Source organism: Schistocerca cancellata, unplaced genomic scaffold, assembly GCF_023864275.1.
Source record: "Schistocerca cancellata isolate TAMUIC-IGC-003103 unplaced genomic scaffold, iqSchCanc2.1 HiC_scaffold_1106, whole genome shotgun sequence".
NCBI lineage: Eukaryota > Metazoa > Arthropoda > Insecta > Orthoptera > Acrididae > Schistocerca > Schistocerca cancellata.
This window is the reverse complement of record NW_026047105.1, coordinates 9,337,928-9,360,885: the sequence shown is the minus strand read 5'-3', so window position 1 is coordinate 9,360,885 and position 22,958 is coordinate 9,337,928. Positions and strand designations below refer to the sequence as shown.

Below are 22,958 nucleotides of genomic sequence, written 5' to 3'. Positions count from 1 at the left end.
AAACTACGGACTCAAGCGAAAATTATCTACCTTAAATTTTCCACAAAAAGGTCCCTTCCTTTCTACTCTAGGACCAATAGTTTGTGCCTAGAAAGTGAAAAAATATGAAACTCTCGAATGAGGTCTGTGAAGACTAGCTATAACACTGGGGGGCGCATAAAACGACATCGGTAGGGACAGCTGACTCACACTATATATATACAAGGGGCGATCAATAAGTAATGCAACACGTTTTTTTTTCCTGAAGTAGGTCTGTTTTATTCAGGATTTCAGTACACTATGTTGTTCCCCAATGTTTGGGGTACAAAATCCTATTATTCAATATAATCTCCGTTCAATGCGAAGGTGTTGGGCAACGGCCTCGCCGCAGTGGCTACACCGGTTCCCATCAGGACACCGAAGTTAAGCGCTGTCGGGCGTGTCCGGCACTTGGATGGGTGACCATCCGGGCCGCCGTGTGCTGTTGCCATTTTTCGGGGTGCACTCAGCCTCGTGATGCCAATTGAGGGGCTACTCGGGTGAATGGCAGCGGCTCCGGTCAAAGAACACCACAGTAACGACCGGGAGAGCGGTTAGCTGATCACCCGCCCTCCTATCCGCATCATCAGCTGAGGATGGCGTGGCGGTCGGATGGTCCCGATGGGCCACTTGTGGCCTGATGACGGAGCGCTGAGTGCAATGCGAAGGTGTTACGCCACCATACTGGGATGGCCTGTATGCCCGCATGGTGCAACCCTACTGGTCGGTGACCGAGCCAACGTCTTGCTTCATCAACAACCTCCCCATTATTCACATATGGTTACCTTGGAGTGCCTCCTCATTTGGGCCAGACGGATGGAGGTCGGAAAGCGGGAGATCCAAAAAAGGACGGTGTGTGATGAAGACGAGCCCAATGAAGTCTTGCGAGCTCCTTTCGGATGCGCAGACTAGTTGAGACCTGGCATCGCGAGGGAAAACGAGAACTTCATTTGAATTTTTGTGGCGACGAACCCTCATAAGTCGTTCTTTCAGTTTCCTGTGGCTAGCACAGTACACTTCAGAACCGATCGTTACTCCATGAAAGACGACATCAAACAGAATAACCCCTTCAGAGTCCCAAAGGTCCTTCAGCATAAATTTACCTGCTAATGATGCAACTTTGAACTTTTTTTTCGGAGGAGTGGTGTTGTGGCACCACTCCATGGATTTGCGTTGTATTTCCTGTTCGCAGTAACTTGTCACGATCTGTCCCGTAATGCGCAAGAAATTCTTCACAAATGGTGCTCCATTCCTCTTTATGGTCTTCTGCTGGGTGCTGAGAAACCCAGCGGGAACACAACTTTGACTACCCCAATGGTGGACGAGTATGCCAACAATACCAGCTGAGGCTTCCACTCGAATGAGGGTGTCCGCACGTTCCAATATTACAGTAAACACACCTGCATGCGGCCGGCCGGAGATCGAGCAGGTTTTGCGCGACCTTGTTGCGATGGTGATAGAGATCTCGCCAAGCCACTCACCGTGCTTTTGTTCATTGCCAGGTCTCCATAGACATTTGCCAAGCGGCTACGAATATCTGCGATGCTCTGGTGTTCCTCCAAATGAAACTATTTGGCAGTTCTGCGCTTGGAACACACCCCCGTTACAGACTCCGTTTTGAAGGATATGTATGACACCGCCAGCTACCGGATTCTCATGAAACTATAGGGGCAGGAGCGGGAATATTTCACGAAAGTTTCGCAACAAACTGCGCATTATTTAAACCGAAATTGGGCGACAAAAAAAGAAGTGTTGCGTTAATTATCGAAAGCCCCTCGAATACAAGTTCTGCGACTTCAAGTTCAAAATGGTTCAAATGGCTCTGAGCACTATGGGACTTAACTGTTGAGGTCATTAGTCCCCTAGAACTTAGAACTAGTTAAACCTAACTAACCTAAGGACATCACAAACATCCATGCCCGAGGCAGGATTCGAACCTGCGACCGTAGCGGTCTCGCGGTTCCAGACTGCAGCGCCAGAACCGCGCGGCCACTGCGGCCGGCCGACTTCAAGTAATCGTTGAGTTAATATAATTTCACTGACCCGTGATAACCAATCGAAGAGCGCCCAGAGTTTTCTTTGATATAAAATAAACAGAGGAATGTAAACCAAATGTGAAACATTCACCCATGGAAAGTTGGTGAATAGGTGTAATTCATCGTACTCACACTGACGTTAAACTCGTATTCTCAAAATATCGGAGAGATAATGGAAGGAAGATTGAGCCCTGTTTTAACATCATGCAAGAGCTGTTCAATGCAGAGTGTGCTGCTGATAAAAGAAGAACAAGCAGGTGGACAAGTCATTTACCGATAGGTCTGTTTCACCTGAAATTATTCCAAAGTTATTACTTTAGTAATAAATGAGGAATTTCAATAGCCGTGATATCATTTGTGAAAATGTTCTTTAACAACACTGTTTTTCGTTGGTGCATACTTTTTTGACATACTGTACCTCCATATCGAGCGGCGGTTATAGACGAAGCTGTACGACATGGGAAAAACATGCTGGCCATTCTGTAGTGTGGACTGAAACTATGTGTCGAAGTACAACTTGTCGCCATGTACAGCCCCCTGGCAATTTGCTCTCCATACGATTCACTGTCATTACTCATGCACTACTTTATTCTAAAAGTTTTCGGAAATTGTAGTAGGGCCATCATAAATTCGAAATTCTAGATAGTAAGAAAAGTGACGATAATAAATGGAGATGAGAACAAAAGCATGTCATTCCTAGTCATCAACTGTTGAGAATTTTGGGACGAAAGATCATAAATTTTTAACTTCGTATTTTGTTTCTGTGTTCCCTGTGTGTTGTTAGGTGTCAGAGCTGCCTGATAGCATTTGACGTCTCACTTACATCCATGTGATTGCCTTGGGAAGCGTGAGAGCTGAGTGCCACCTCGTGCCTTCCCTCCCCCCCTCCCCTCCCTTACTCTACTCAGTCCAAAGACCATAGCGGGAGAGTGCTCGTCCCTTAAAGGGATGTTTATGCGGCGGGAATGCTCTTCCCGCTCCTTGATGGGACAAGAGCGCAGACACGCCGCAGGAAATGGTCCGTAAACTATGCGCGTGACCTCTCTTCCCTCTGCATTTCCTGCTACTCCCTTCGCAGAACATCAGGTACTACAACAAAAGAAATTATTAAACCCTAGAGTAACAAAAGCAATAGGGTAGTTGACTTAAACCAATCACGAATTTTTTAAAGGACAGTCGCACGCTATATTTGATGACGCAAAGGTTAACTAGCGTTCGGATTTCATTTCGGCAATATTATTTTCCTTCTGTTATTCTTTGGCCTCTTCTCCATAAACAATCTTAGTATCGATGTCTTTCAAAACTTTATCTAAGCTGCACAGGCGTTTCATATTCATTTGATGTTAGGTAATACTTTTGCTTCCCGATTGTTCGAAAGTTTGTTGAATTTTTTCTACAAGCAGTAAAAATTATTCCAATACATTCTTCTCCCATCGACAGTCTAAAGTATTCGCAGAGATGTAACAGCCGCTTCTGCTGTACATGAGGTGACCCTTATTATGTTATGATTGTCTTCATTACATCCCCTCTTTGTTTATGAAATGATCAGGAACATTTATACCTGGTGTCGTGATGATTCCACTTAATTACCTCATTGCAACGTTGCATAGGGTTTGTATGGATCACTTTTTCAAATAATCCTCTCCTGTACTCATCCTATTGTCTACGTGCAGGATCCATGTCCAAACAGACGACATTTGGGTCTCAGGAGATTGGATTCTGTGTCTTTGTTAGATAATAATAATGTAGTCCAGTTCGTATTTTCCCTGATCGTGAGACGCTTTCCAAGCTTACATTTTTCTGTCAATATTCCCCTTGAAGTTGAAGTTCCCTCTTGTGTCCGTCTCTTTTTGCTTACAAAACCCACCTTAAGCAAACACAAAGTTTTATTGTTTTTACCCATACGTGTTTACATCAATGAGTATTTAAAAAAAATGGTTCAAATTGCTCTGCCCACTATGGGACTCAACTGCTGAGGTCATCAGTCCCCTAGAACTTAGAACTACTTAAACCTAACTAACCTAAGGACATCACACACATCCATGCCCGAAGCAGGATTCGCACCTGCGACCGTAGCGGTCGCGCGGTAACGGACTGTGGCGTCTAGAACTGTTCGGTCACTTCGGCTGGCTGAGTATTTTATTTCCTTTCTATTAAAAAGTAAGAAAATTGCTTTTAACTAACTGCACAAAGAGAAATCAAGTATTTTAGAACATTATTCACAAATTAGAGAACAGAAACGTGTTTTTAAAGATTACTTGTCACCACATGCTGTGGTTTTCTGTACATTATATTATAGATAGTTTAAGTTCTTCACAGTTGTTTCATTTACAATCATAGGGAACGTAATGGAGTAACTTCTTGATATCGAAAATTTAGAAATGGGAATGCTATGGCTGACAATATTTGAATAAATTTGGAAGATATTCTCTGTCGTTTTCTCTCTCTCGCTTACTCTTTCTCTCTCTCTCTTTCGCTCTCCCTCTCAGTGTGTGTATGTGTGCCTGCGCGCGCGCGCGCGCGTGTGTGTGTGTGTGTTTGTGTGTGTGTGTGTGTGTATGCAATATGTTTCCTCTTACTTCTCCTCATTCCCCAATTATTTGCATTCTGGACTTTCGCTGTGATTTTGAAATTTTGATCTCAGTCAACAATTTTGATTATGTACTACGGGAGATATTGGGATCCAAAATAAAAAAAAATTGTCGAGAAATGATATATATTACACATATGCTTGCCAGAACTGAATTATTTCTTCAGATAATTTTAGCAATCGAAAGCCACGTTACATTAAGTTGATTAAATTGTGATGGATTTAGTTTCTTATTATACGAATATCCTATGATGTATTAAAGCTTAGAATAAGAAATTACCCCGTTAATTCGTAGCCGCTCGAAACATTTATCTCCACAACCGATAGTAGATATTTTGGAAAACATGAAAGACAAAAATGTGAGCTGTAACGATATTATGTGTGGAGAGTCGATTAACGTAGGGGAAATTTGTGTCATTTTTATTATTTAAGCATCTGTATGCTAGCTGGTACTGCAATTTATAGTATGGCTCGTGACAAGTCTAGTTGTTAATAAAAATTCTCACACAGTCGAAAAGTAATGAACACTTAGCAGGTAGTGTACCGTGAGAAAGAAATAATAATTCAGTGCTGAAACAGTTACGTTAGGAAGACGTACTGGAGACCTCTGTTTAAGGAGAAAGTCCTGTATTATTATAAATGAAAAGCAAAAAGTTTGAGCGTCTTAAGAACAAGGCGCAGCAGAAGGAGATCTCTCCCACTGTCGTCAACCTGAGCGACACGGAACTGGAAGCGACCACCTTGAAAGTATTGAGCAAGTGTCTCAATTTTGCAGTTACCCCCAGAAACATTCCTGTTGCGGCCTTCGTCAGTGCAGTGGAGCAGGTGGCCATGACACTTCCTACCAGTGAGGGTGAAGAAGTCTGACGAGAGACGTGTTGGGCGCTCACTAAAACCAAGCTGCACAAATCAAACATCTCCGGTGACGACAGGTTGGCCCTCAAAGAACTCCGAGAACATGACAGCATTGTGGTGTTACCAGCAGATAAGGGGAATGCGACCGTCATCCTACAGAAGGCGGATTATGAGAGGAAGGTGTGACTACTTGTAGGCGAGACGGCATACAGTCCAGTAGAAAGGAACCCCACAGACAAGATGGATAGGAAGACCAGGCCTCTTGTAAAGGAAACGGGTCTTCGAGAAGAGACCGTTACGCAGCTAAGGGCTAAAGCACCAGTACCACACAGATTTTATGGCCTGTCTTAAGGTGGACAAGGAAGGGGGTTTTCTACATCCAATAGTCTGCAACACTGACGCAGCCTCCTACCTCACTGGTCAACAACTTAAAAAGATGCTCTCGCCATATGTGGGGAAGTGTGCCCACCACATTCGCAACTCAGAGGATTTACTGCCTCAGGCAGCTACAGATCTCGGATTCTGACATTATGGTTACTTTCGACGTGGTTTTCCTGTTCATCCGAGTACCACTGAGTGGTGCACTTGAGCTGATTGGAGAAAAGTTCGACGGTGCTCTTCTGGACTTGCACACATACTGACTTCCACATACTTCCTATATGGGGGTTAATTCTACGACCAAACGGAAAAGGGTGGCAATGGGCAGCACAATCTCACCGGTGGTGGCCAATCTCTGTATGGAAAGATTTGAATATGACGCACTTACATCGGCCCCAGATGAACCGAAATGCTTTTTCGGATAGGTGGGTGACACCTTTGTTATATGGCCCCATGGGAGAGAAAAGCTCGATGTTTTCATAGACCATCCTAACATTAAATTCACCATGGAACTGGAGAAAGATGGACTGCTCCATTTCCTAGAAGTACTAGTTAAGAGGAAGGCAGATGGTCCCTTCAGTCACGGTGTGCCAAAAATGGTTCAAATGGGTCTGAACACTATGGGACTTAACTTCTGAGGTCATCAGTCCCCTAGAACTTAGAACTACTTAAACATAACTAACGTAACGACATCACGCACATGCAGGCCGTAGCGGTAGCGCGGTTCCAGACTGTAGCGCCTACAACCTCTCGACCACCCCGGCCGGCCACGGTGTGTCACGGTCACACTGACTTGTACCTGCTAGCTAGCAGCTGGCACCATCCGGCACAGAAAAACTGTGTACTCAGAACACTGGTTCACCGGGCACGAACTCTGTCAGATCCATATAGTTTCGGGATGGAGGTAGAAGATCTGTGTTCGACAAAAATGGATAGTCTTCTCGAGATATTCAAAAGGTTCTGCGTCTTGTTTAGCCACAAGTTCCTGTGGAGATACAAGAAGAAACGCAAAATGTAGCACATTTGCAATATGTTGGGCCGATATCTGCCAAAATCAGCAGATGTCTCCTCAAACATAACGTTAAAAGCGTGCTCCGCTCACCCATCAAGATTCAGGTTCTTCTATTGATTGTGAAGGATGACCTGCGTCTACAAAAACTGGGCATTTACCCCGTACCATGGGAATGTGGGATGGCATACAACGGCCAGATGACCAGGACCGTTGACATTGGGAGCAATGGGCACAGAAGGCACACCAGCCTGAGACAGGCGACCAAGTCAGCGACTGTCGAGCATTGTTTAGAACTCAACTATTCTACGAAGTATAACGATACCAAGATTCTAACACAGGCATAGAGATACTGGGACAGCCTCATTATAGAATCTATTGAGATCATGGTCGCGGAGAATATCATTAACCGGGACATCCGTTTCTAGCTGAGCTCGGTTTGGAAAGCTGCACTCGATCGTTTGAAGAGGCAACGTAGGTAACATCCAGACCCCAAGGGACACAAGTATAAAGATGGAATTTGGGATGTTGTGTCTAGACAAGGCAGCCTAGACACAATGAGAGGAAGCCGAAAGGCACGCGCTTAAACTCACGCAGGCTGGCGTGAGGTCTGAAACAGGATACGTAATGAATGCTATAAAGAAAAGTACGTAGCTTCTGGAATACTTAACTTTAACCCACATTTGTAGAACATCGCTCTTGATGATACATTAATAGAATCTCAATATAAGTTGAATACGGCGCTAAGCTAGGTCGTAGCAAATGTAGCTGAAGGCTATGCTAACTATCGTCTCGGCAAATGAGAGCGTAGTTGTCAGTGAACCGTTCCTTGCAAAGTCGGCTGTACAACTGGGGCGAGTGCTAGTACGTCTCACTAGACCTGCCGTGTGGCGGCGCTCGGTCTGCCATCACTGACAGTGGCGACACGCGGGTCCGTCATATACTAGCGGACCGCGGCCGATTTAAAAGCTACCACCTAGCAAGTGTGGTGTCTGCCGGTGACACCACTAGGGATAACATCCCAGTACATGTAACAAAGGACGTACGTGAAATGGTACCTCAGACAACAGACACAATATCTGAGATCGTTCTTCCGAGTATCGAGCGACAATTTGAACAGTTTTGGACTGAGCATGACACTGCAGCTGCTCCTGAGGGACAAGATCTTCGGACGGAACGCCTAACACGCACACCACGGTAACAGAAAGTCTCAATTCAGAGAAGGAGTCAAATGACGACAATCGGCAGATAGAACGTCTAGCACAGCTTGGCCGCCATTCAGAACTTAATTCAGCTGTACTGACGACGGATAATAACCACAAAGTACGCGCACAGCGTTCTGAACAGCCGCGGCTAGAAGAAAACTCTACAGCCGTTGCTACTGGTCGGCGCACACCACGGAGAGAGCGCCAGGCGCGGCGCGTACCGCATAGGGAACGCCTAGCACAACGTAGGCATAAATACCGGACTCGTTCCACACTGCAATCAGTACCGGACAGCACCTGAAGGAGACTGCGAGTCACGCAGTTGAAATAACGTGCAGCAAAGACGCGACGCCGGGAAGCCTGAAGAATTGAAAGTAAAATGTAATTTTGTCATAGCTTAGTACCAGTTAACTGCAGAATAACAGGTCGTTTCTACGAGATTTAATCTGGCTGCCATCCACCAACAGGATGAAATCATTTATTCAGTACTAAGCTGACGCACCTCATGTAAACACGCTGAGAGTGACGCAAAGGCTAGAATTCGGACTTACGTCCATTCGAAATCGCTGTTAACAGCAGTAGAATTGTAGAAAGCAATTATGAGCCGAGACAACAATTAGTTTGACGAATTTCTTTCATAGCAGAGATGATACTTCCTTGACCACTTATTTACCGCGAACGATTGAAACACTACATTATTATTTATGTGTGAGGGACTACTGTGAATGAGATGACCTTTTTTTACCGTAACTACAAAGGATTTAAAAATCATCGACTGTGCCATGTCGTTAATACGATAGAATAGATCGAGATAACCAGTTCGATGAAACGCTTACTGACTTTGGGAAAGTTTTCTATGGTGTACGGTTCAAACAGTTTTCATAAGATATGTACAGATGGAATAGCCATTCTCTGACAGACAAAATGAGGCAGATTCTTTTAAACAGAAACAGATGAAATTTCGGGAATGCCCCAGCTATGCGTAATTGTTTATAGTGTTCCTACTAAACAGAGACATCTTATTTGCTAATGTGGCTTGTTATTGCAGATTTTCGATAGCGGACATGTTAACTATACAGAAGGCATCCAACCTAAACGTATTCTAGTACACTATATATTGAAGTGATGGCAAGTGATTCTAAACGTAAGAAATCAGGTAAAGCACTTCCCGTAATGAAAAGGAAATATCTACTTTGCTATTAGAATGTATGGGAATATGAAGTGAAACGACAAAATGGTTATGTCATGTGAATGTTAAGTTTCTATTCGTTGATACTCTTCCGGCAAATTGCTGTTTCCACGAAAAACGTGGCTTATATAGCACTTAACATAACCCATAGGTGTGTGGAATTTTCCGTGTTCGATTTATGAGAGGCTTGCAGAGACAGCAGAGGCAATGCAGTCATTCGCGTACCTCCTGGTTCTGTTTGTTTTTGTTTTGTTTCTTTCTAGTATTGCTCGCCACGCAGATCAACTGCCAGTACTGTTAAACACGCAGAACGTACGTACATAGTGGCGTTCGAATTACTGAAACTGCTTGGTAAACAGCTCGTGTTTGGCGGGGTCAAAGGGAGCGATCGATGGCAGGCGACACTGCTGCCGAAGTTGCATGTCTTTTGAGAATTTATTTCTCGGTATGTGTTATAGATAAAGATGTCAGATTTGGTCACAATGTTTATAGGTATTTCCTCTACGAAAAGGAATTTTTTCGACCAGAAATGTCGAAGAGCAATGGCGGAAGTGCCGTCGGAACGAAACCAAATTTCGATGTAGACCTCCACGCGCGGTACGTCACAGGTCAGCCAGCTCGTCTTAAATAAAAACTGAGTCAACGTTAGCGACGTATATAAGATTCTTGAGGAGTTGTACTTCGCTTAAATTTTTTGGACCGAAGGAAACAAAATGGCGGTCATGTGAAAAAATATATTATTTTTCATCGATTTTTCGACTTCGTCGGCCAAGTAAAAGTATTTGTAGTTCATGGATCGGAATAAAAGTACTACGACTCCTAGACAATTTATTTAGCTTCGTCGGAAACAAAGAATAATGCCAATCGGTTCAGCAGATTTGAAGTTACCATACCGCTCTATAAAGAAAGTCATTTCGAGAAAAACCCTTTTGAAGTTTTGACTACATATAAATGCAATATTATGCAACTTACGTTCAATCTGCTATTCCGGGTCCATAAACTAGTGCTCTTTCTTCGTCATAGAGGGAGTTCTGCTCGATCTGAGCCATCCCGCGGTGCTCCAGAGCCGCTCGTACAGCCGGTGACGAGAGGTTTTCGGCTACTTGAATCCGGTGGTCGTCCGAATGCTTGGCAAACTGCGTCGAATAGAGTCCCAGGGTGACGCCCATCGTTGTCATGGTGTTCAGAGTTGCTGAACACCCTACGCTGAAGCTACTCAGTGCCATGAAAGCCGCAATCTACACAGTCCTCGCACCAGAATGCAAATGCTTGGGGGCTTCCTCTCAAGCACCGGTACAATAACTCGTCCTCCGAAAGAAAAAAACACGTGCGTGATAAAGGCCTATTTCATGCAGGTGCAATTTTTCTTCAATCGCGAAAAAAAAACATTTTCGTTCCTTATTCGAAGAAACCGTTTCATCGGTGGATCCTAAACACTTTTATGGATCCAAAAACTCCATTTAAAAAAAAATCGATTTTTTGAACCAAAAGATAGTAAACCTCCCATTACTGAACTCTTCCTCGACGTGACGGCTACTTGGCCAGGGCCTACACAGCGGTGTAAGAGCCCACGTAAAAATGATACAAACTGCTCTAAATTATTTATGCGAGCAGTATGGATCTCTGCCGAACCAATACTATAAAGCCTTGCTGAAAAATAATGCCTCCGAAATTTTTCTCTGAAAATTCTTGAAAATTTTTAAACAAAACGAACTTTATTAACATTCCACGCCTTATCCTTCATGTCTACATATTTTAAACCTTCTGACTCCGAAGGGCTCTGAGTTGTAGCGTATAACATGGCGGAGTATAACGTAACTGCGTTGGTGCATGATGAACAGCGTGCTGTAATCGAGTTCCGAAATTGAAGAGTTCGTTCACACATGGAGTACCCTATCCTTCAGCAGGTACTGTCAGACCACACGTAAATGTTGCAATATTTGCCACTATCCGACGCCTTTGCTTCACTGTCATCTATCATACACTCCCCCCCTTGGCCCCAGCCGATTTTCATATATCCAGAACCTAAACATTCGCAGACTTCGCTTTGTTGTAGTGATGAAGCTGTGCCCGCACTGGTGAGGTTGTAGCTCCATCAACAAGGCAAACATTCTACAGTGACAGTATGAACAAAATGATTCCTCATCGGAAGAAGTAAATATGTAGATATGAAAAATAAAGATATAGAATGGTAATTACGTATGTTTTATTTAATAAGCTTTAGGAATTTTCACACAGAAAAGTTCGGAGGCGTTAATTTTTAGCACTCTCTTGTAGAAACACGCAAACCAAGAAAATATGGGCACACTGTACCAGGATTGTAGACACAAACTGCAGTGAAACAAAGACGATAACTAATTTGTTTTTGAAGAAACAACAGTTTCCAATCGCATTTAATTCCGTTTTAAGGCAAACTTTTTAGGACACCTAAAATCTAAAAAGCGAAAACAGTTTTGTAACACAAATGTCTTAATGCATGAAGTCTGTCTACAACACGTTGCAAATTATCATAAAGATTTCATATTTCTTAATATACGCGCATGCAGAAAGTGTGTTCTAGGACACCATAGTGATAAGTTTCACTTGTTGTACATTATCTATATGAGCGAGTGTGTTAGCGCATTTGGCTGGAAGACGTCGAAGGAAAACGAATAATAAGTGGTAGCAGTGCGATTCGCCTGTATTTAGAAATTTGGGGAAATTTGGGTTTCTTCAAAGTAAGCTGCGTCATACAAGCCATGATAAACAGTTTGAATGACTGGTTTGCTAAAGTAAATTACTCTGAATGTTACTGCCGTGTCAAAGACATCCATATTCATTAGACTTGATATGCCAACGAGAATCTACAACGTATGTCTCCATAAAGGTGCAACCGATCTGATACCTCCGTTTGGGGTACTACAGATTAGCAGAACTAAGATGGTCGTGAAGCGCTTACCTTCATACTGCTATCGTTGCCGCCTCTTCTTAGTGCATTTCACATCTCACGATTTTCTTTCGATTTTGTGGAACGGTGAAAGACATCTTCGGCTTGCTCGCCGGCCGTCTCGCATCTAACTAATGCTAAGCAACGGTTTTGACCTCTGCAGGGAGCCCTGTATTGTTGAAAATTGCGACACTTCACGATGTGTTTCTTGTTTACTCTTAGAGAATATACACTTTAATCTGCGCATACTTAAGGAAACTACGCAGCGATACTAGCAGGCCGTAACTAACTAGGGGCCATAGAGGCCATATCCTGAAACGTCCTAGGGTCCTATGGCGCACTAAAGAACACCGCAGGAAAATTTTAAACTGAAATGATAAATACATAAATCAATAAATTATACAAGTCTGCCTTTCACTATGTAAAATAATGAAAGATGGTTCTGGAGATTCTTCATACCGAGCGAGGTGGCGCAGTGGTTAGCACACTGGACTCGCATTCGGGAGGACGACGGTTCAATCCCGTCTCCGGCCATCCTGATTTAGGTTTTCCGTGATTTCCCTAAATCGTTTCAGGCAAATGCCGGGATGGTTCCTTTGAAAGGGCACGGCCGATATCCTTCCAAATCCTTCCCTAACCCGAGCTTGCGCTCCGTCTCTAATGACCTCGTTGTCGACGGGACGTTAAACACTAACTACCACCACCACCACCAGATTCTTCATAGATAAACATACGCGAATCACTTAAATTGTTCATGCATGTCAAAGTTTAGCCAGGACTCGAATATCGGTTAACTGAATCTACAGAACGAGAGGCCTAGATGTGAGCTAATGTTGTGACCAAGGCTGTGGTCAACTATCGTTCGCCGGCCGTTGTGGCCACGCGGTTAAAGGCGCTTCAGTCTGGAACCGCGCGACCGCTATGGTCGCAGGTTCGAATCCTGCCTCGGCCATGGATGTGTGTGATGTCCTTAGGTTAGTTAGGTTTAAGTAGTTCTAAGTCTATGGGACTGATGACTTAAGATGTTAAGTCCCATAGTGCTCAGAGCCATTTGAACCATTTTGAACTATCGTTCATGAGTGGCATAAACAACTGCGCGCAAGAAATAATTAAGTCACAATTTATATTTGTTCCTCAGAGGCGCTGTGTCTACTTACATATATTTTTTAGCTGCAGAGTGCCGCAGTGGTAGAATTTAGAAACGGGTACTTTCAAGGTAATTTGAAAACCACTTAATAAAATCCGTCAGACTTGCAGAAACTGCGACGTTTACACAGTTAAAGAGAGGTTCATTGGCGTTTTCAAGGATCTGACAAACATAGTTCTTACGAGTAAGAAATGTAATGAACGGGATGTAGCAATAAGTCCTATATACACAATTGTATTCTACAATCTTGTTACTCAGCGTGAAATACTAGAACTAATTAAAGTAGTCTCGATAAAGTAACATTTGTGTCTGACACTATAGACGCAGGTACTACATGTGACATCCCAGGAACGGTTCTGTCAAGGAAAAAACAAAAAGGATACGACAAACATACAGAATCAGTGAAAATTGGGCCTCTACTGCAAATTTCCTAACAAAAACATGATAACAGTAAATAAGGGTTCCAACGAGCTATGTCAGCACGAGAAGCTTACTGCATCTGTAACTCTAATTAGAATGGTACCTTATCTATCCCTGTAGTTACCAAGCGGCGTTTTCTGGGGACACCAGGCAATGATTCTTGGGAACAATGCTGCAACTCTAACAATCAATTTGTTCTTGGTTTTTATATGCGCCATACAGCTGTTTCAAATATGTGTTACATAATTAGGTCTATGGTGCTTTAATTAAATACACACATGGCGTTATGGATTCATTTTTTTGTTATTTTTCACAATGTGAACGCCATAAAGTACGAAAATGGTCCACAAGCAAATCTAAAATGATGTCATTTTTCGGTGCTGGATGAAAGTGGTCTCAGTGACTCATAAGATACCTGGAGCAAGCCTGATGAGGAGTTTATGCCAGAACAAGATGTGTCAGATAACCTTGATGTGAACATTGGCAGTGGAATTTCTGATGAGGCTTCTGATGTAGGGGATGAGTTTATTGCAAAGTCTGGACGAAAATCGACAAGTTCATTGTCCTCGTTACTTGGTGTCGTCAATGTAACACTGTCGAAGGATCACCCAGGCCAAGGAATGCAAATGATCTTACAACAGAACGTCAGAAGATTTCAAAATGCTTTTTATGACCAAATTGTAGATTCTACAGAAACCGAAACTACCGAAGCTTCATACATTGTTCAACATTACAAAGAAAATGCTGTTCTAAGCAGTATGACAATTAGGAAAGTGGTATATTCTACCAAAACGAGACGGATTTGGCGTGCTATAGAATGTTGGAGCCCCTCGCTATCGAAAGGAATCACTTTCTGACATGCGGATAAGAGACGAAAATATTCGTCGTGCAGCTTCTACTGAATCCATGACATGAAATCGATTTGCGTATATTTTTCTCTTTATAAGGGTACTTTATAAATGACCTCGTCAACAATTCTTGTTTAATTTAAATATACTTTTAGACACCCAAAGAATCTAATCAGAGTAACCTTCTACACTACTATGTTGAGAAATTAAGAAAAGAAGATGGGGTGCCTAGACGACCGCAGTTTGCTTAACAACGTTGACGACTTAGGCTTGGTATATGAAGGATTAATCAATAACTGATAACTCTTTTCGGTAGCTTCGTATTAAGGAACGAAGTAGTAGTGGATCTATATGGAGCAATCCAACTTTTTTTCGTATCTACCGTCTGCGAAGAGGACCATAAAAATTAAGTGCTTAAATTTTTCTATACCATCTCATTATAATTTTTTTTCCAGCAGAGCTGATACTCATATGAGCTTAATTTAAGGGGAGTTGGAACGTAATATCCCGACAGTGTTAAATTTAGTGACTTGGCTTCCCTGTATTTCAGGAACCACTGTAGCCATTGGCATGAAGCTTTTCAGGACATTAACCGGTATGTTCTGAGTATAATGTACCACAATAATGGCTTCTCAGCCACTCCTTTCGGAAATACTATTTTACACGATTAAATTTTGTGTACTCTTTTTGTACGTTACCCCAAATAATTTTTTATACATAACATTGTTTTCTTCTTTTAGTGCGGTAGACTCAATATATGTATGTTATTACTCCCTGAAAATTTGAATACTCTACTCGAAATGGTTTCTGCGATTGAGGGAAAAATGCAACAGAAAATGTGAATTTTCAGGAACGGCTTCCAAAATTTCAAAAGACTGCAACACACTTAATATACGCTTAATTTTATATTTCTAGTCACTCAGAAGCACCCTGCACCGTTTTGTGTATCATCCTCTTGACATTTTTCCATGTTTATTTTTCTTTCCTTCTTTCTGGATTCCCTAGCGGCCAACTGTACTGCATACTCTGCTTTATCACTGTGAACCTTGTCCACTGGTTCAAGTTCTCTGATGCAGTTTGCTGCAGGATTAATTCTCATATGCTGTAGCACTTTCAACCTATCAGTGTTTCCATCATTAAAAGCCATAACAGCATCACTGACCCCTCACTTTACTGTCTTCATTCCAACAAAACAATTTTTTGATAAGCGAGTCCACATAAGATTATTGAACGACTCATTGGAATTTTGAGTGTGACCATGCAGACACTTCTTCAGTAATTCAGGATTTTCCAGGCCTCTGTAAATAGGTTTTATGATATCCATGACTGCTGCTGGGATGGAATGTATGTGGATGTATAAACTGACTGATTACTGGGCATTGCGGTAACTGCACCATGAATCAGGTCCAGGAGGGCAGAGGTAGTGTACTGATTTTTCAACAGTTGACAGTCTGTGGAAAAAGGTAGCCCATACTGCCTGCTTAATTTTCAATAAATCCTCAGTATTATTTCTAATGGCCATCCCGTAATACTACTGCAGTCCATCAACCATTTTGTCTGTCTGTCAGCCTGGCTCTTATGGTTTTACGATGACAAAGTTTCTTGTCTCTCAGACTTTGTTTCATCTTTCTCAACCTGGTGCCCATTCTCTTGTGGATAGGACCAACACATTCCAGTTTTGTGATAATCTTCTCACCATAAAGCCGTGTGGCTACAAAACTGTTATGTGCTTTTGAGTCTCCACTTAGTGTAACACACTCCCCTTTCGTTCACAGATCGACTAAAATTTTTGTAGCTGCATTGGCCTCCATACCACCAATTGTTCCTTCATAATTTCTGTCACAGATATGACCTTCTTCATTCCCTGATTTACACGTATAACAATGTTTGGTTAATAGCTGGAAATCTATTACCTTTCCAGTTTCCACATTGGTCACCTTAGCAACAAAATTCTTAGAACCGTAGCTGTGCTTCTGCCAAGTGCTCTCAAAAGCTACTGGTATGTCTTTCAACAGATTCGTTTGCCGCACCCTTCATTCACTCACATGCAACAGATTCCACAGTAGCTCCTGCATACTTGTCGATTTTCAAAGTCGGCGTGGTATATTCATCACGGCACACATTGTTTCTGCTGCACTGTGTCCTTAGCCAACAGCTCTCAATTCATAAAGCCACCTAACATTTACTTCGAAATTCTTTACATTTACCAGAATTCCAAAATGAACGATTATATTTACAACTGTCACAACTAATAATAAGTTTCCTGGCTGGTCCTTTGGTACCTCACTGTCTTCACGAACACTAACTGGCCCTCCACGTAGTTTACAACACACAGATTCACCTAACACCGTTGTTAGGATGTGTAAATCTATCAGAATATAACTTAACCTACCACATACATCACTTTCGTTTTGCGAAAACTGTGTATCACAACGTTTCATTTTAATCTCCGAAGCACTAATGGGTGTTTCTCTAGATACTGACGATTTTGCCTGTAATTCATTGTCTGTAACTTCACACGCCACATGTTTAACACAGTGTTTCCCTTTATTCGAAAATCTATTACCATGACACCCACGTTTCTTGAAAACACTTCGTTCTCGCGTCATACTTTACTTTTTGAGATACACTCCAGGAAATGGAAAAAAGAACACATTGACACCGGTGTGTCAGACCCACCATACTTGCTCCGGACACTCCGAGAGGGCTGTGCAAGCAATGATCACACGCACGGCACAGCGGACACACCAGGAACCGCGGTGTTGGCCGTCGAATGGCGCTAGCTGCGCAGCATTTGTGCACCGCCGCCGTCAGTGACAGCCAGTTTGCCGTGGCATACGGAGCTCCATCGCAGTCTTTAACACTGGTAGCATGCCGCGACAGCGTGGACGTGAACCGTATGTGCAGTTGACGGACTTTGAGCGAGGGCGTATAGTGGGCATGCGGGAGGCCGGGTGGACGTACCGCCGAATTGCTCAACACGTGGGGCTTGAGGTCTCCACAGTACATCGATGTTGTCGTCAGTGGTCGGCGGAAGGTGCACGTGCCCGTCGACCTGGGACCGGACCGCAGCGACGTACGGATGCACGCCAAGACCGTAGGATCCTACGCAGTGCCGTAGGGGACCGCACTGCCACTTCCCAGCAAATTAGGGACACTGTTGCTCCTGGGGTATCGGCGAGGACCATTCGCAACCGTCTCCATGAAGCTGGGCTACGGTCCCGCACACCGTTAGGCCGTCTTCCGCTCACGCCCCAACATCGTGCAGCCCGCCTCCAGTGGTGTCGCGACAGGCGTGAATGGAGGGACGAATGGAGACGTTTCGTCTTCAGCGATGAGAGTCGCTTCTGCCTTGGTGCCAATAATGGTCGTATGCGTGTTTGGCGCCGTGCAGGTGAGCGCCACAATCAGGACTGCATACGACCGAGGCACACAGGGCCAACACCCGGCATCATGGCGTGGGGAGCGATCTCCTACACTGGCCGTACACCACTGGTGATCGTCGAGGGGACACTGAATAGTGCACGGTACATCCAAACCGTCATCGAACCCATAGTTCTATCATTCCTAGACCGGCAAGGGAACTTGCTGTTCCAACAGGACAATGCACGTCCGCATGTATCCCGTGCCACCCAACATGCTCTAGAAGGTGTAAGTCAACTACCCTGGCCAGCAAGATCTCCGGATCTGTCCCCCATTGAGCATGTTTGGGACTGGATGAAGCGTCGTCTCATGCGGTCTGCACGTCCAGCACGAACGCTGGTCCAACTGAGGCGCCAGGTGGAAATGGCATGGCAAGCCGTTCCACAGGACTACATCCAGCATCTCTACGATCGTCTCCATGGGAGAATAGCAGCCTGCATTGCTGCGAAAGGTGGATATACACTGTACTAGTGCCGACATTGTGCATGCTCTGTTGCCTGTGTCTATGTGCCTGTGGTTCTGTCAGTGTGATCATGTGATGTATCTGAACCCAGGAATGTGTCAATAAAGTTTCCCCTTCCTGGGACAATGAATTCACGGTGTTCTTATTTCAATTTCCAGGAGTATATTTTTAAAAGTACAATATTTAAATAAGGCTAGGTACTGGAACAATCATATATAACACTTACATACGGTGAGAATATTTTACGCAAAATAGCCCATATATATTCTGGAAAAAATTAATAAACATAGATGATTTATTCTCCATTCTAGATTCTATTGACTGAACACAGAAACGCCTGAAATTCATATGACAGAATATGGGATTTAAAAACAACAACAACAATAATAACCATACATAGCACCACCACAACACAAATCGTACCTATCAACATAAAGCGCTAGTAAGACCAGTGCAATAATATTCAGAATAATAATAACACTCAGAGCCATAATGATCAATATGCTATGTGTAAACTAAAACCTCACGACAACCGATATTTTCCGAGTTATGTAGATCACAACAGTTATAATCAGTGGTAGAATGAATCTTAAGAATACCATGTGACTCATAACTGGCATGTGAAAATTCCTGATAGGAATATGGTGAATGATGGGAATCACCAGTCGACTTCAACCCAGGAAAAGGAACCAAATAATGAAGCTGATTCTGTATGATAAGGGATTTGACATTCAAGGCAAGCTGTAAGCCAGTACACTAACTGTGACACCATTACTTCACTGTGTCGTTGTATAGTTTAGAAGCACATGCATGTTGGGAATATTCCAATAACAATTGTTTGAGATACAGGTGCTGTTGTTACTGTGATCTTGAACAATTTGTATGGAACAGTAATAAATATAAAAAAAGCAATTGCGAAGATTGGCTGTTGTTCATGTAAGACATGCATATATCTTTTCACTGAAATATTCAACCAGTATCTAGAAAAGAGGACAACGTGCGAAAGCAGTAGCCTATCAAATAACCTGGAGATAAATTTTCAGCTGATGGCTTTTTTATATTTATTACATACATATTGGCTGCTATCCAACTAAACAACTTAGTAAGAACGGATGCCCCTAAGTTACATGAAAGAATGTGTGAAGAAGTAGATATTCTTACCCTGGCCATTAGTAATTGTCAAATTCTGGGAGCAGTTGAGAGCAGATCCGGAAATGTCATTTAACAGGCTGCATACCTGTTAAAATAGGAAATGTAGCGACATCACACTCATAATAATAGATTCTCTGGTTGAGGAAAGCTTAGTGGGGATGTAGTACCATCATGAGCGAAAGGCAAACATTGACCTCTATTTGTGGAAATGTAAATAAGTAATTGATAGGATAGAGGGAGAAGTACATCTAGTAAAGAGAAATATTGGTTGTGCTAAATACTGCCATGGCCCTAATGTCAATTTAATAGGCAACGAGACACAAGAGTTAATTAGACAGCAACCTAAGACCACTACTTCTACTATTATTAAGGAGCACGTAGTGAACAAAGTACAAAGAAATCCACTTAGCTACGCTAAAACGGTGTGCAAATTTGATAGGTGTTGGGTTAAGTTATTCCAAGTCGTTTGAAGAGAGACCTAGCACAATACAGGTATACCAATGACATATCAAAGTCCTACCACATTAGACATTCCGCCACACATCCTGTTTAATCCCCCTGAATCAAAAGCCTGGCCGTAACGAGACGGATTAGAGAAAAGCATATGTGGAGCATCAAGAGCATTGCACTCAGACAAAGGGTCAATGGCAAGATCCCATTTTGTCATTAAATTTTCACAGTGACCCATTACCGTTCGTATTTTCTTTAATATTGTCCACAGTTGCTCTATCTGTAACACAGACACTGTCTACTATCATTCAGTATTTCTTACTTTTCCATGTCTTTGCCACTACCACTGTCTTCTTCTATTTGTGCATAAAGAAGTGAGAATATGTTAGCATGCGAAAAGTGTTGGGAATATTGGTAAAGGTGGTGAGGAAGGTAGAATGAGGCAGCTAGCACCTAACTTTTCAGTGAGAGTCGTTTAAGTAAACAGGAATTTATTCGTATTTTTCCTCTGGTTCCCCTATTTTCCTGCTACAGCTGGGAACGAAACTCATGTGGAAGTGTACTACTCAGTTAAATTCAGATAATTTACTTATGTGAAACTGAAGCCATTTGCTGTGCATAGCCGTCTCAGAATCTGCGGCTGGGTTTTGGTATCTCAAAATCTAGTTCTTAGTCTCCTTCTCGATAACAGGCCATAATTTTGGAAAACGAGAAGATGGTTCTTCTACATAAATGCGTAGAGAATACACCGTTAAAATTTGAGGAATGTGCTGCGGTAATTTATTATCTAAATTTCGCTTCATATCGAATTTTAGGTGTAGATGTGGGGCAAATTCGAAGCTCTGTATCTGGGAAACGGATAAAGAAAGTTTTCAAGATTGTTCGAGATCGGGGCCTTAGGAATATATTATAAAAATATCAGCCGCTAGTTGTACATACCCATCTTGGAATCCTCGCCTGCTTTTAGGAAGCTGCTGAAAAGTAAAAATTCCATTTCTGAGTATTTTTCCGAAGAACCGCGTATGAACAACCGGTGCTTTCATAAGTTCCCTCAAGCCCTCTGACGTCCACATCAGAAGCAAGCACAACCAACCAATTTGTTCCATTTGTTTAACCAGGAGGAGTGTGTAATATTCATATTTTGATGCTGTACTGGAGGACATTGACTATAAGAAGATCGTTCTATTGACTATACAAATAGCTCCAAGGCCAAGAGATATCCCAAACACTTCACCCTACCTTTTTATCACCAACTCGAGGTATGGGCACCAGAGAATCCCATTTTTATGAGCTGCGTTTTGGAACATATTAGGTACACATGCTTTTGCATACATACAGAGAATATATGATGGATCCAGTTTCAGTGTATTTGGTCTTATGATGGAATCGGTTAAGACATTTTTTATTGCGTGTAACATAGGTCTACGACATAAAAATAGTTTCAAATTTATTAAGTGATTTTTATAGTGTTTTCAACGCTGATTTCGGAAAAAATAGTGAAAAATAGCATCACGAAAATATATTTCACAAACTACTTGTCTGGTTTTAGCCTTTTTCCATATTTCAGCACTCTGTTTAGTTTGAATTTTGGTGTTATTTAGCCGTTTTTATACTAGATATACGTAAAATAAAAGTAATTAGGGGAAACAAGCAGAATTTTCATGTCGGTGTCTGTCTGTCGCGCTGCCCCTTGCCCACCATCACCAAGCAGTGAGCTTCTGCTATTGTCCTTCAGTTCACAGTACCTCTTCACTCTGTGCTGTTCACATGTTGTTCTTACTAGTGCTTTAAAGTAGTGACTGCTTTCTGGTGTTGTGAAGTTGTTTTACGGACAATGGACAATGGCTACGAGAGGATGTATAAACTCACCAGATTGCTTCTGCTACATTCGTGGTAACTAAACCGTTAAAAAGTAACAAAGAAAAATTTCCGATTATGTTGAAAAAGTATATTTCACCTATTTTGGTATAATGTTAGGCGATCAAGATAAGGCTTGAGCCGCACACGAAGTTTGCTCAATGTTGTTGAAGAACTGTGGCAATAGTTTCAACATAGAAAGCAGTCCTTACGTTTTGGAATACCAATCGTTTGAAGGGAGCCCAAAAATCGTAGTCATGACTGCTATATTTGTTCTTGCAACGTACGAGGTTTCAATTTGAAAAACAAAAAGTATATTTCTTACCCTAACATTCAATCAGCCATTCGCCCTGTTCCTCGTGGACCTGAAGTACCTATACCCTCTCCTTCATATTCTTTGGATGATATAGATGATCATGAGCCATTTTCATGGCGATAGTAAAGAAGACAGAGATTGCTACGATTCTGGCACAACCGATCCCATTCAATTCTCACAATCTGAACTGAAAGATTTAGTTAGAGGCCCAGGACTTTCTAGAGAATCAGCAGAGGTTTTTGGATCTAGATTGAAAGATAAACGTACGTTGGGATAAACGTATGTTGTCTCCGGGTACATCCTTTTTTTGGTATCGACCGATGGAAAATGAGTTTGTATCTTTCTTCTCTCAAAAAGGTGACCTGGTGGTTTGCAGTAATATTCCTGGACTTATGGCACGTTTCAAAATAGAATACGCTCCTCGTATCTTGACCACTTCCCTACAAACCTTGATGATCGAAGTGAAGAGCAGGGCGAAAGATTCCAGCAAGACATCAAATAAATGGATTGAGGATATCAAGGAGGATGGAACGTCAACATGATAGCGGACTACTGCTGGATGATAAAAAGAGATGAACCTGAACGACTCCACAGCTCGAAAAGCAATAAAAGAAGCTTCGACAGAAAGCGAAAGCGTTATTATAAGGACTTGTGAGCTTAAAGAGAGATGAAAGTG

At 42.6% G+C, this 22,958-nt stretch overlaps 1 pseudogene; it reads left to right on the top strand.

Moving 5' to 3' along the window:
• The first annotated feature begins 351 nt into the window (after positions 1-351).
• Positions 352-469, top strand: LOC126156208 (5S ribosomal RNA; annotated as a pseudogene).
• Positions 470-22,958: the final 22,489 nt, after the last annotated feature.